Raw genomic sequence first — 15,007 nt, forward strand, 5'->3', positions numbered from 1 at the left:
CGTATCAGCAAATAAAGGCAAAGAAACCAATCAACCAGGAAGCAAGAAGAAGCAAAACAAAGGGAAGAAGAAGAAACAGGGTGAGTCATCCCCTGAAAAAACTTCTTCAAGCCCTCCTAAGAAAGGGAAACCAAAAAGTCCATGCATGATATGTGACGAGGATCATCGGACAGGGGAATGTCCGTACAAAGCTGAGATAAAAAGATTCTTTAAGAGTCCGAAAAATTTAGCTGTGTTAACTGATCTGTTTCCCAATCCAGGTCAAAATCTGGTTGATGGTGGAAATGCTTCCCCGTCACAAGTGCTTATGTTATCGGTTTCAAAACAGCAAAATGATGCTTTGATTTCGACAAGGAACAAAGATTACGGGAATCTGCAGCTGTCGAACGAAAAAGGTAAAGATCAACCAAGTAGTTCGACAATAACTTCGACAGAAGTTGTACCGCCCATCATTCCTGAATTAACAATAAAACCGCCTAAGGGAGTAGTACACAAGTCGACATTAAATCCTCGCGCCAGAGCGGCGCAGCATTATAACATAGTGGAAGATTTGTCCAAATTGCCATCCGCTATGTTGACTCTTGAAGTACGACAAAATTGCCCATCCCAAAGGCAGGCTTTGTTATCGGCTATTGGTGGGGTTGATCCTAAGGATTCCAATCTTGTATCCTTCGATCACAAAGGATACGATCCTCAGTTACCAGCTCAACTAGCTTTCCTTATTCAAGTGAAAGCCCTCAACCAAACTGTTCACCGAACAATTATTGATGAGGGGGCATCTACATGTATTATGTCGATGAGTTGCTGGAAAACTTTAGGATCTCCAACCTTGTCGCGATCTTCGACGACATTAAAAGCATTCGACGGAAGGACATATACCCCATGCGATATCCTTAATAACTTGAAAGTTGAACTGGGAGGAAAAACAGTAGAAATAGATGTTGAAGTCATCGATGGGAATCTGGACTACAACATCCTACTGGGAAGACCGTGGATATATGCCATGGCAGCTGTAGTGTCGACTTATTTTAGGAAGATCGCATTCCGTTTTTAAGGAGGGATTACGATCGTCGACCAACAAGACTTCCTCCCTAATGGTTCACAAGTTACAGGAAGCATTCCCGTGATCCATGGAAGCAACCACTCGCTTCAAGACATCGGAGTAGGCCTACTGAAAGACCCCACATTAATGGGAACTTTCGCACTTCCACCTCCAATCTATATAGGAGAAGTAGCGTTGGTGAGAGCCTGCAACATGATATCTTCCACGAAGATCTCAGAAGACGATATCAACATGGATCATGCAATGGTTTTGCCCCCAAGCCCTATAGAAATATTGTAGCAATCAATGTTTTGAGCATGGGAGGCGAACCCAAATCAACGCTCATCAAGCGTTTGGGTAGATAGGTCGAGAGAATATGGTACCCCGTTAGATCCTTGGTCGAAAGTACATGGGACCGACGAAGGAATCCTACAATCAATGTTGATTGAGGGGGCACCATGGAATGATTGCCACCATCGTTCCCTTCTTTCGGAATATGAAGAAGATACTTAGCATGACCTTTACCACCCTTTAGTTTTTGAATTCCTATCAAATACTGTAAATACGGTGGATTCCGAGAGAAACTTATCCAATATTGAAGAGACTATAGCCATAAATATCTCGACTAAAACAAATGTTGTAGAGAATATTTATGTCGGCAAAGGATGTTCTCCTTCAGAACTGGAAATATATAACGCTCTTTTTTGCGAGTTCAGAGATGTCTTTGCTTGGTTATATGATGAAATGCCAGGCATTGACTCGATTATCATTGAACATGAAATTAAAATGTATCCTGATGTCAAACCAGTAAGACAACGGCTTCGGCAGGTGCACCCCAAGAAAGCCTCTGCCATTAAAGCAGAAGTTGAAAAGCTCCTCCATGCTGGTTTCATCTACCCGGTTCCTCTAACCGATTGGGTATCGAATATTGTCCCTGTTATGAAGAAACAAGGGACAATTAGAGTGTGTGTCGATTATAGGGATGTAAACCAAGCTTGTCTGAAGGACAACTACCCTACACCCTTCATCGACCAGATAATTGATGAATGTGCCGGATGTGAAATCTTTTCATTCATGGATGGATTTTCCGTGTATAATCAAATAAATATCCGCCCACAGGACCAGTCAAAGACTGCATTCATCTGTCCGTGGGGCACATTCGCTTATCGAAAATTACCCTTTGGTTTAAAGAACGCAGGGGCGACGTTTCAGAGGGCAATGAATTATGCCTTCCATGACATCAAGAACATCGTTCAACCATATCTCGATGACCTTCCGGCTCATTCGCGAAAGCGGACTGATCATCCGTAGCATTTAAGAGCGATATTTCTACGTTGCAGACACTACAAGATAAGACTCAATCCGCACAAATGTGTGTTTTGCGTCGGTTCTGGTCGTTTACTTGGCTTTGTAGTCTCTAAGGATGGGATTCAGCTCGACCCTTGCAAGGTTCAGGCAATCATTAATTTGCCTCCACCTTCAAATTTTCTTCAGATTCAGAAACTCCAAGGGAAAGCAAACTTTCTGAGGAGGTTCATTCCAAATTACGCAGAACTTGCTAAAGGTTATACTCGTCTTTTGAAAAAGGATGTACCTTTTGTCTAGGATCAGGTGGCGCAAGCTTCCTTTGATGCTCTGAAAGATTCTATAGTAAAAACATCATTAATGTATGTCGCGGACTATCAAAGAGATTTTAACCTGTATCTGGCTGCAACAGATACGACCATTGCGATGGTTTTAGTTCAAGAAGTCGATGGAATTGAACATCCTATATATTATTTAAGTAAAAACTTGAATGATACAGAAAGCAAATATTCTTATGTTGAAAAGCTAGCACTCGCTGCTGTTCAAGCGATACAAAGATTTCGACATTATGTCCTCTTTCGGAAAACTACCATTCTATCAGATTGCAACCCCATGACTTATATATTGTCGCGACAGTTGCTGGGGGGCAAGTATTCAAAATGGATAGCGATCCTTCAAGATTTTGATCTGGAATTTTTAAAATCCAAATCAAAGAAAGCTTTAGTTTTCGCATAATTATTGTGCGATCTCCCATCGTCGTCCAACGATGAAACATCAGAAGAGTCAATCGTGGATGAAAGTTTGTTTCTAATATCTGCAAGCAATGGGTGGTATGGAGATATAATAATTTATCTCCAAACCCAAAAATTCAGGCCTGACACCTCTCACTCAGAATAGAAACGTATACGATACCAAGCGAAAGACTACATGATCGTCGGTGATACGCTTTACCGTCGTGGTATCGATACAGTTCTGAGGAGGTGCCTCACCCATGAAGAGGCCGAAAAAGCCCTGAATGAGTGTCATTCAGGCGCGTGTGGGGGGCATCAATCTGGATATGCTACAACACAAAAAATCTTACGAGCATGATACTTCTGGCCAACCATGTTCAAAGATTGCATAACCGCAGTCAGAAGTTGCCATGCTTGTCAAATTTTTGATAGCAAAACCAGAAGACCACCCGCACCTTTACAACCAATAGTTGCTGTTGGGCCTTTCACCAAATGGGGCATCGATTTCATGACATGTAACCCCACCTCGACCGGGGGGAATGTTTATATTATAGTCGCCGTTGACTATTTTACCAAATGGGTCGAGGCGATGCCTACATTAGATAACACTGGTGAAACAACTGCCCTTTTCTTTTTCAATCATGTAGTCGCCAGGTTCGACGTACCACGGGCTATAGTTACAGATCATGGGTCGCATTTTCGCAATCACATGATGGTTGAATTAGCTGCCAAGCTAGGGCTATCTCACGACAGCTCTACCCCGTATTATCCGCAAGCCAACGGACAAGTTGAAGCAATCAACAAGGTCCTGAAGCGTATGTTGCAAAGGATGATCGGGGTTCACAAAAGAAGGTGGCACCTAATCCTGTACTCAGCCTTGTGGGCTTACCGAACATAGGTAAGAAATGCGATCGGGATGACACCTTTCCAACTGGTGTATGGCCTAGAAGCAGTCTTGCCAATCCAGTGTGAAATTTCGTCGCTTAAACTCGCAATTGATCTCCTCCCCGGAACTTCAGAAGAAGAGGCCCGTTTCTTGGAATTAATCCAATTGGATGAAACCCGTCGTGACGCCGCTTTGGCTAACGAAGCCCATAAGAAACGAGTCAAGGCGCAGTTCGACAAAATTGTCAAACCCCGTGTCTTCTCAGAAGGTGACTTGGTCTTGCTTTATGACCAAGAATCCGATAAATTGGGAGCAGGTAAATTTAATTCTTTATGGATGGGCCCCTATATTGTTAAACGAGTGTTAGCAAAAGGAGCCTACGAGTTAATGGATTATGACGGAATTCCACTGGCGCAACCCCGTAATGGGTTGTACCTCAAGCGTTACTATGCTTAAATAGTAACCTGTATGCTTTTGTTATATTTTGTTTTCGCTAAAGTATTTGTTTTGGTCGAGTAATCCACCTTTTTACATTTATTGCAGATGTCAAACCTTCTGGAGACATGTGTTGGATATGCCGACGGAGCGAGTCGTAGTTCGCGGAACCTATCCTCCGCAGCCTGGGCCATTTTTGATCCAAGCGTCGAGTTAGTAAGTTTCAGAGGTGTATGTATTGGGCAATCAACGAATAACATCGCTGAGTATAGCGCGTTGATAGAACTACTCTCTGATGCCATCACCCATGGTATACGCCGACTAATTGTCAGGCTAGACTCATAACTCGTAATACTACAACTCAATGGTATATACTCCGTTCGCAATCCAGCTATTTATCGCATGTTCCTAAGGGTTAAGATTTTGGAAAGACAATTTGATTCAATTCAATACCAGCATATTTCCAGAAAATTAAACACATTAACCGACTCATTAGCAAACTATGTGTTAGATAGACATTTGCGACATTTATAAAAAGAGACACATCATCAATGTTGTACATATGGATCATATAACTCAACCAAAATAAACCCCGAAAATCAAAATATATATATATAAGCTGTTTATCGTTTATACATAATGTTCTGTAACCAAGACAAAAATCGGTCATATGACCCAAAAACTCAAAAATGCTAGGGGGCACCCTAGCCTAGTGATGCTCATGATAGCACGTCACGGCCTGTGCAATCATGCACAAGAGACGAGTCCATCGTCTAGGCACACCAGTAGTATGCCGCTGCAACTGTAAAGGTAACTCATCAATCCTCACATCGGGAATGCCGAGAGTAAGGATCTCAACCTGCTCCTGCACAGCTGTAAGGGTCTCGACCACGTCAAGGTCGCGGAGGATAACCCTCCCAGCAGTCTCCCCTGCTGGGGCAGCGACTGGCACTCTCGGGTGAACTGCTGGACGAACAGGACCAACATCTGCATGCACACATGAGTTTGATTAAAGTCTTGATAGAATAAATCACAAGGACATTATAAATAAGAAGAGTAAACAATAATATGGTCGAAGGTTTTACCAATAGCGCCCCACTGTTCGCCATCTAGCAGTACCAAGTCCGGATCACCTCGGAAATCCATACCAACATATGGATACTCGGAATAGACCATCTCCTGATGCTCGAACCACCTGAAGAAGGTATCAGTGAAAGAAATCTGAGATTGACCAGCATGCCTAGACATGTGATCAACCCATCTTTGCATGCGTGGCTCGGTAGGAGAAGGGAAGTCGAGTGCGATATACTGAGGCTGCATCAGTGGTATTTTCTCCAAGGCAAAGGCAGTCAGAATAGAACCAAATCCAAAGTTCTTCAGCTTCCCGTCCTTTACCTTGTTCAACTGACTTTTCATCTGAAGAAGTACTGCATCACACCAGTTGAATATTTTCGGTTGGAGGCACTCCAAGGCGTGCTGCACATAGGATCTGTTGGCAACATGAAGAGATGCGCTACCGGCCATCCTACCAATAGTATACGGAATGGACCTGAGAGACCTGTCAGTGATCTCACAGATAACAACCTTGCCGTCTCTACTCGGCTGGGATCCTTCCCTGCAATACTGGCGGACATAATCTCTCACGGAGTCATTCCCTCGGGCCGAACCTGACAAAGAAATGGGGGCACCCCGCCTCGACAAACCAGTCAAGAAGTAAATGTCTACCACGGTCAAAGGGATGGATTTGCTCCTGATATGAAATACTTGGTTACTAGGATTCCAAGCATCAAGCATATACTGCAGTAAAGAGATCTGTGCTCTCATACTAGAGATACGGAAGAACTTCAGCAGGCCACAGTTCCGCAGCGCGTTCACCGTGACAGGGTCATGGAGGGCAATCATGTCCTCTTCTTCATGTTCTTGTTCTCGCCATGTAAGGGTCATTTTGCTCAAAAGTCCCTGCAAAACAAACAAGAGAAAGAGTAAGATCCTGGATTTGATGAGAAACTGGCAAAATTTTCATCAAAAACTGTGCAACAGAACTGTTTTTCTATGCTCAACGCAACTGGCTAGTGTCCCACTTGCGTTGAAGGTCAAACTGCCTTCATACAGCTTGACATTCAACGCAGGTTTCGAATGGACTGCCTGTGTTAATGGCAGAGCGCCCTAACAAAACCCCAGGGGCTCAGGGGAACAGGAAAACAGGCACATAATGGAAAAAGGAAACCATGAAAAGAAAGAGCCAGAGTTTAGCTCCTACCTGGTCCAGACGGCGCCGAAAATCGTCCGCAGAATCTCCCGGAATCAGCTGATGAAAATCAAGGGGGAAGAGGCACCTCCAAAGCTCCAACAAACCAAGTTCAAATGAAATGGTAAAATGAGAGGTAAAACCACCTTTTAATTGCTTTTTACGTAGTTCAAAGCGAAATATTAGGGTTATAATCTCATTTTCAAGCAAATGTTATTCATTTCTAACTAGTTTGATGCAGCAATTGAGGATACAGTACTATCTTTGAAAAGGGCAAAGCTAGTTATGGTAAAAATAAAAAAATTTGACCATATAATATCGAGCAGTTTTAGCACGCAGTTCATGCTCGTTAAAAAATAAACGCAAGATCCGAGCAGTTTTATCGTATAGTTCATGCTCGTTAAAAAATAAACATCAATTCGAGCAAATGTTTCCACCCGCGTTTAAGCTCGTTAAAAAATGAACTATCCCGGTAAATAACCGCAGTGAATGTAATATCATCAGCCATTAAAGCCTTGGTCGTGTTTGCACCGTCACCTCCACTTTTCCATTGGCCGATCGTTCACCTCCATATGATTGTTTACCCATTTTGAGGAACAGCTGCGAAGAGTGATTTCACCTAGCCATCCTTGTGACACTGCCGTGATTGGAAAATTCCAACCTGTACCTGGAATCAGCTGCTAACCCTGTTTATCACTCGTTCCTCAAAAGACGAGTCTTCTTTAAGCTCTTTTCAACTGACTCGTAAAATATGAAAAGATTGCCGAGTCCTTGGCCTTCCAGCTCGTTAAAGGGATAGGAAGAGCTATCCCTCCTCTAGATTTTAATCTTTTTGGACCTGAGGGATTATTGCACAAAAAGATCGAGCGCTTGTTTTATTCGGCTCGTTAAAACTATCGAAAACTCATCCCTTCTGTATTGTTTTATACTTTTTCGGACTTAAGGGATTAGATGACGAAAAAGGACTTTCGGAGTTAACTTTATGTACCTTTTCAGACTCTCTAAAAATGAAAAGGACCGAGTTATCCTTGTCATTAGACTCGTTAAATCCTTAAATAGCGACAAACTTGTCTTTAGACGAGAACGAGTTTCACTATCGCTAGGCTCGTTAAAACATAGCGATGGGCTTGCCCGCAGGGCAGGTTATAGAACAATCATATGTTATCCTCCTCAAGCTTGACAAAAATAAAGAGGTACTGGTCATCAATGACTGGGGAAAAATTGGGAGAAACTAAAGAAAACTTTGATGGTAGCAAGTCGCTCTTGAACATGACACTTTTCCTCCGTACCACAATCGGGTTGGGTTGTTTCATTCACCGGTCACATCCATGGTCTCGCCATACCATCCATATTTGGGGTAATGCTACCGATCCATCGTATCAGTGTCACCATATGTTCAAGAGAAGTCGTTCAGAAAAGTCAACCGTGTCCCATCCACTGCCATACATTATCCTTCATCCTTTCATGACCGCCACCCTGAATCATATGTCACAGATTGTTTTCACCTCCATTAAAATCATTAGCTCCGTTCCGTGTCACTGATGTGGGATTCATTAAGGCCCTCCTTTGACGGATCGCTTCTTGTCGACATCAGCTCATTATCCAAGAAGTTGATCTAGGAACAACCCTTTCAGTACTTTGAAGCTTGCATGCCTCAATGGCAATTTCTCACTTCCGGCGACAGGTATACATCAATGACCTTCGACCGAAAGATTTTGCGTGGTGTTCGACGCCAAGTCCTTTATTCACACCACGTGAATTGTACTGCAGTACCTTGAGGGTTATTATCATTATCAGTGATTCCTCTCGCGCTTGTTAACGATTTACATCATTGACCGGTAGTCAAGCGATGTCTTTCCATGTTCGACTTCAGAACATTTCTCACATGGATCGACTTGTACTTAGAGTGAAGATCGAACGAGTTTGAAGACCCCGGATCTAGTTTCATCCATCCGGGCTGCGATATATATTCAGGAAAGATAAAGACATTGACATGTACATCATTGCAGCAGATAATCATCCTACTCAAAGGATGATAATTTCATCAAAATTATCAGTCTATCATCAGACGATTGTCTGTTCTATGTACAGAAAAAATGAATTTATAAAGCTGAGCATGGGAATGCCCGCCTCAGCTAGATCATGAAAGCAGTATGAAAAATAATGTATTGTATTGTATCGTATTACAGGTCTCCTCCCAGCATTGGATGAACTTCAGATCCCCCTGATAAAGCATTTCACCCGATAAACAACCTCATACTTTAGGGGGCAACTGTTATAGACATTTTTGTGCCTTACAACATTGAGCATGAAATGTCCATAATCTAAGGGATCCAAAGTCCCTAAACATGTTGTTCCTACCCCTAGAGGAACAAGGCTAACAAACCACAGCAATTCACAGAAGTTCTCCACCAGAAACTGCTCAAAAACAAGTCAATTCAGGATCATTTCAGTGGCTACACTAGCTGTTTGCGCTGAATGTCAAAGCCAACACTGGCTACCTGCGCTGAACGAGAATGGACATGTGGCAGGCTCATTTCTCAAGGTGTCAAAACCCAGGAAGCTTCCAAAATGACACTTGCCTCAGGGAATTCGACTGGTGATGAGTAAGAGGTTCCAAATCTCCAAGTGGAAGCAAGAACCTCCAAGTGGACTCAAGAACTGACAGAGGGAGAGGACACTAGTCAGATCTCAAGCTGACTCATCCTCTCTCCAAACATCTATATATGGATCTCTCCTCCATGAGATCTAGAGGCTGGAATTTTGTTATTGCAAAGAATTGCTGTTGGTTTGAGATTGAAATCATTGGGTGCTTAATGCTTTGAAGGGGGTGAAGATAGGAATTCCATTTGCTGGGAAGGAGATGCTAGATTGGAGCCCTCTGGGTTGTATCTCTTCCTGAACCTTGTTATTCATCAATAAAGCTATCTTGGTTTCTCCTATATGCTGATGTATTTTTGATGTATGAATGCATTAGTATGTTTAGTTTATTTCTAATCCTAAACTAGTTATGAATGTGAATATCTGTCTTTGTGTAGTGTTCTTCTCTTGTCGCAAGTAGCTGTTCTCTTGTGATCTTACAGGAACCCGTTGAAGCTGTACAAGCAAGAAGGCAAGTAGCTGTTCTCTTGTGATCTTGCATGAACCTGTTGAAGCTGGGCGAGTGAGAAGGCAAGTAGCTGTGAACTCCCAAAGAGAAGAGAGACCGGATCGAGGGACAAACGGAAGACACCAGTAAGTCTATTGATCTCTCTTCTTTCACATTTCATAAAGGAAGAAACCAGAATAGCTGTCCTTGTTTGTTGCTAAGGCACTGTCACACCTTAGGTGGATAGGATCGTCCTGTATAGGCATTTTTCCCCACAACACCTGGTGATTGGGGGCGACATAAATTTCTCTCTAGGCTCAGCTGAAACCTGGGGTCCCTTAGCTAGAGCAAACCCGCTCTCAGACTTCTTTTCAAAAATCATCAGAGAGAATAAGATGTTGGATATAAACTTACTAAAGCTAAGGTCTACATGGAGGAATAGGAGAATAGGGGAAGATCGAGTGGCCAAAATATTAGATCGATTTCTCCTGAGAGAGGAGGTAGCGACAAAGATCCTAGCTTTTCGTCAGTGGGTGGGGGAAGGAGGTGACTCCGATCATCTGCTAGTCCTGTTAGAATTAAACAAGCACCCCAAAAATCCAGTATCTCCCTTTAAATTTAATCCAAATTGGTTAAAGGAGGAATCTTTTAACTCTCTTTTTAAAGAAACCTGGAGACTAGTGAGGTCTAGTGAGACCAGGGACAAAGCCTACCACTTTATGGAGAACCTAAAACGTCTTAAAAAGGCCACGGTGGCATGGGTCAGGGCCAAGAAAATGAAAGAATATGAAGACCTAATCCAAATAGGGAAGGACCTAGAAATGTATGAAAGCCCAGAAGTTGATGGATATGAAACGCAGGAAAAAAGGGATAGGATCATGCAACTAGAATCCCAAAGGAGCAAAATACTTTTAGCAAGAGAGGAATAGTGGTGCTTTAAAAGTAGAGCCATCTGGCTAAGGGTAGGGGATGAGAACACCAAATTCTTCCAAAATGATGCAAAAGGAAGGAAGAACTTGAACACCATTTGGTACTTAAAGGTAGAAGGAGGAAGGTAGGCAAGAACCTTTGAGGAACTTTCATTAATGGGAATCAAACACTTCCAAAATTTATTTACATCACCTTCGGAAGTGTCACTAGCAGAAGTGATCCGGACAACTCATACTTTCCCTCGTTATGCAGACGAAGGGGATTCTAGGGAACTCATGGGGGGGAGTCACGAGGGGGGAGGTTGAAGGAATCATAAAATCCATGCCAAAGGACAAGAGTCCTGGATCAGACGGCCGGACAGTGGAGTTGTTTCAACACTTTTTCGAGCTAATTAGAAGTGAACTAACCAAAGTAATAGAAGAGTCTAGAAGGAAAGGTGAAATCTATGCCCCTTTTAACTCAACCTTCATAACCATCCCTAAGAAGGAAGACCCAACCTTTTTTGAGGATTTTAGACCAATCTCTCTTTGTAACTGTATTTACAAAATCATCGCCAAGGTGATTGTTGTTAGACTAAAGCCTCTGTTATCTAGACATATATCAAAAGAACAATTTGGATTCCTAGATGGTAGATAGATCCATCAGGTGATTGGTGTGGCCCAGGAAACCATCCATAGCATCAAAAGAAGAAGAAGCAAAGGAGCAGTAGTGAAAATCAGCCTATCTAAAGCTTATGACAGAATCAGTTGGATGTACCTCTATATGCTCTTCACCCATTTGGGGTTTCAAGTAGACTTTATTAACTGGGTCATGGGGTGCTTGACCAGTGTGAGCTTTGCAATGCTAATTAACGAAGCGATATCCTCCTTTTTTCAGGGACAAAGAGGACTGAGACAAGGTTGCCCCCATTCACCACTCCTCTTCCTCGACCTAGCGGCTGAAGGTCTCAGCCAGTTGCTATTAGAGGCCAAAAGAAAAGATGAAATTCATGGAGTGGAAGTGGTTGTCAACCTATATATAACCCATCTTCTGTTTGTGGATGACATCCTTCTCTTCAGTAATGGAAGAAGGAGCGAAACAAAGGAACTAAAAAGGATATTGGACTTCTTCCTTAAGGCAACGGGCATGCAAGTGAATAAGGAAAAATCCCATTTGCTATTGGAAGGTTTCAACAAAATGGAAGCCCTGAATATAACTGAAGACTCGCCCTTTTAAGAGCGGAAGCTAGAAGACAACTTCATGTATCTGGGATTTTCCTAAAGTCTAACTCATACAAGAAACAGGATTGGCTCTGGCTAGTAGCAAAAATAGGACCGAGTATCACTCGTTAGAGTTACAAATTGTTGTCTAGATCAGGTAGACTGACTCTCATCAAATATGTCCTTCTGGCTATACCTGTTTATTGGGCAACTCTAACATGGGTTCTGAAAGGAATCCTGGAAAAAACCAGAAGAGTATGCATCAGATTTCTTTGGGCAGGATCTAAGGAGGAGACTGTTTTTCCTTGGGTGGCATGGGACAAGATGGCAAGGCCAAAGGAGTGGGGAGGATGGGGAATAAAAAATTTAACAACCTTTGGAAAATCTCTAGCAGCAAAGTTGGGATGGAGATTAATAAGCATGGAGAGCCTGTGGACAATGGTAGTCAAAAGGAAATACATAGACCCTATCCCTGTGGAGGATTGGATCTGGAATCCAAATAAGAAGAAAGGCAACGCTTCAGTGGTGTGGAAAGCCACTTTAGATGCTTTCAATATCATAGAACAAGGCATGTCCTGGCAAGTAGGGAATGGAGAACAAGTCAGGATAGGGAAGGACCCATGGGTGGGATGCAATGAAGGATTTTCACTCTCCCTGGGACTCATAAATCAGCTAGACATCAGAGGCATTCAGAACATAAGCCAGATCCGGAAAAATGGTCACTCCACCATATGGGGACAAACTTGGTTAACTGGGACAGACTTAAACCTTAACCAAAAATGGAGGGAGGAATGGCACAACTTTATCAAGGAATTGTCCAGGTCTAATGTTAGGCTAAGAGATAGAACAAATAAGATGGTATGGGCACATGCGGATACAGGCTCTTACTCTCCAAAACAAGGCTATAAATATCTCATGTCAAGGAAAGGTTGGGGGAACCAGGGCTGGTGGGTTAGCTCATTAGGGAAGCTACAATGTCTAGCCAAAGCCCATATTTTCTTCTGGTGCATTCTCCGGAATAAAGTGCCAACTTGGGATACATTATAGAGGAGATACAAGTCAGGCCTAGGGAGATGTGCCTTATGCAAAAATGATGTAGAAACAATCCACATCTCTTTTTGCAATGCTCATACACAAAGGATGTATGGAAGGAATTAGGGAGACTGATCCAAAAGAGGATGACCTGGGAAGGAGGGTCACTAGCAAAAGTATGGAATAACTGGTGGCAGAATTACCCAGAAGGGAATTTTAGGAATCTACCACTCATCGTTGCTTGGGGTGTCTGGTTAGCTTGAAACAACATTATTTTTAAAGAACAAAACCCCTCAGCTAGGAATACTGTTGTAGGATGCTCCGCAATATACTCAAGCATTCCAAAGCCAATTCGGGATGCATGTACTCATCCTGTAAGAGAGGAACAAATAAAGGAAGGAACCCCGTGGGCCTATTTTGACGGGGCATCTGATCAAAACAAAATATGTGGGACCGGATTGGTGATTCATCTAAATTAGCACCGAAGCCTCAAAGCCTCGGTGGGATTGGGGATTGGAACCCATAACTTTGCAGAACTATCGGCCTTAAAACTCCTCCTATGTTGGCTTACTCACCTAGGCATTCACTCGGTTTAGATCTTCGGGGACTCAATGAATACTATTAAATGGTTCAACAGTGTGAGCAGATGCTAGAAGTACATATTATCCCCATTATTAGAAGATGCAAAACCCCAGCAACTAACTATGATTCAGGCGATTCCCTCTCCTCGACTTACATTCTTCCATCCAGTTATGGTGGAGGGGATAGCAGCTAAGAGCAGTGCACCCATGCCTCCCTGCATAATACGGTCTTCAAATAAAGTATTTTCCACGGTAGCACCATGAATAACGCATAGAAGAGCAGCACCCAATACTCTGGCAACTCCCATCATATGAAATGGATTCAAGGTCCAATTATGAAAACCTTGAAAGAAGAGGATAAAACGGAAAATAGCTGCTACACCAAAACAAGGTGCGAAAAACCAACCAGACTGTCCCAATGGATAGATCAAAAATACAGAAACAAAGGCAACAATTGGAGCAGAGAATGCAATTGCATTATAAGGTCACAATTGTACAAATCGAGCAAGTTCAAATTGACGTAACATGAAACCTATTAGACCGAAAGCACCGTGAAGAGCAACGAAGGTCCATAGACCACCTAATTGACACCAACGAGTCAAATCTCCTTGTGCTTCGGGACCCCATAATAGCAGCAAAGAATGTGCTAAACTATTAGCAGGAGTAGAAACTGCGGCAGTTAGGAAATTACAACCTTCCAGATAGGAACTGGCCAATCCGTGAGTATACCATGAAGTCACAAAGGTTGTACCCGTGAACCATCCACCTAAGGCAAAATAGGCACAAGGAAAGAGCAATAGACCGGACCAACCCACAAAAACGAAACAGTGTCTGCATAGCCAGTCATCCATAGTATCAAATAAAGTTTTTTCTTCTTTAGAAGACTTTCCAAGGGCTATAGTCATAGCGATCCTCCTATTTCACTATTTTGACCATTTCCGAGCACCCTATATGATCAAAAGGTATACTATGAATTGGGGACAATTTTTCATCCATCATCCTTTCAAAAAAAAATAGGGTTCCGAAGATTCGTTGTTGGAACAAATATTTGAAACTGGACCGAACCGATTCAATATAGGTAAATGCATGATCGCTCGATCCCGAGTTTTCAGAGTTCCTATCTGATCCTCGAATCACCTATTGAATAACATCGATGGAACAATTTAAGGGGAGGGAAGTGCGCTTTCTGCCTTCCATTGACCAGATTCTATTCACAATATATATTCCATTCAATATTTTTTATTCATTCTCGTCTTGAACCTTCTGCAATGTAACAATATGAAAAGGAGTATTTCTATTCTCTCTCATCCATCTCTATGTGTACTACATCGTGGTCCGATATGAATGAGTCTACGGGCACGAACGAGTCGATTTTTTCATAACTCATAGAGCTAAATGAAATGACTCCAAAGTTCTTCTCCTTCTATAGAAAGAAGTTATATATTGAACCATTGTGATCCAAAAGTGAAACCTTTTTTTCCCTTTTGTTTTCTCTTTTCACATCTTAATTTCGATTTGTTTCTCAACGGT

The sequence above is a fragment of the Pinus tabuliformis genome, chromosome 8 (assembly GCF_031772625.1).
Source record: "Pinus tabuliformis cultivar Carrire ecotype Pingquan chromosome 8, CPIR1, whole genome shotgun sequence".
Classification (NCBI taxonomy): Eukaryota; Viridiplantae; Streptophyta; class Pinopsida; order Pinales; family Pinaceae; genus Pinus; species Pinus tabuliformis.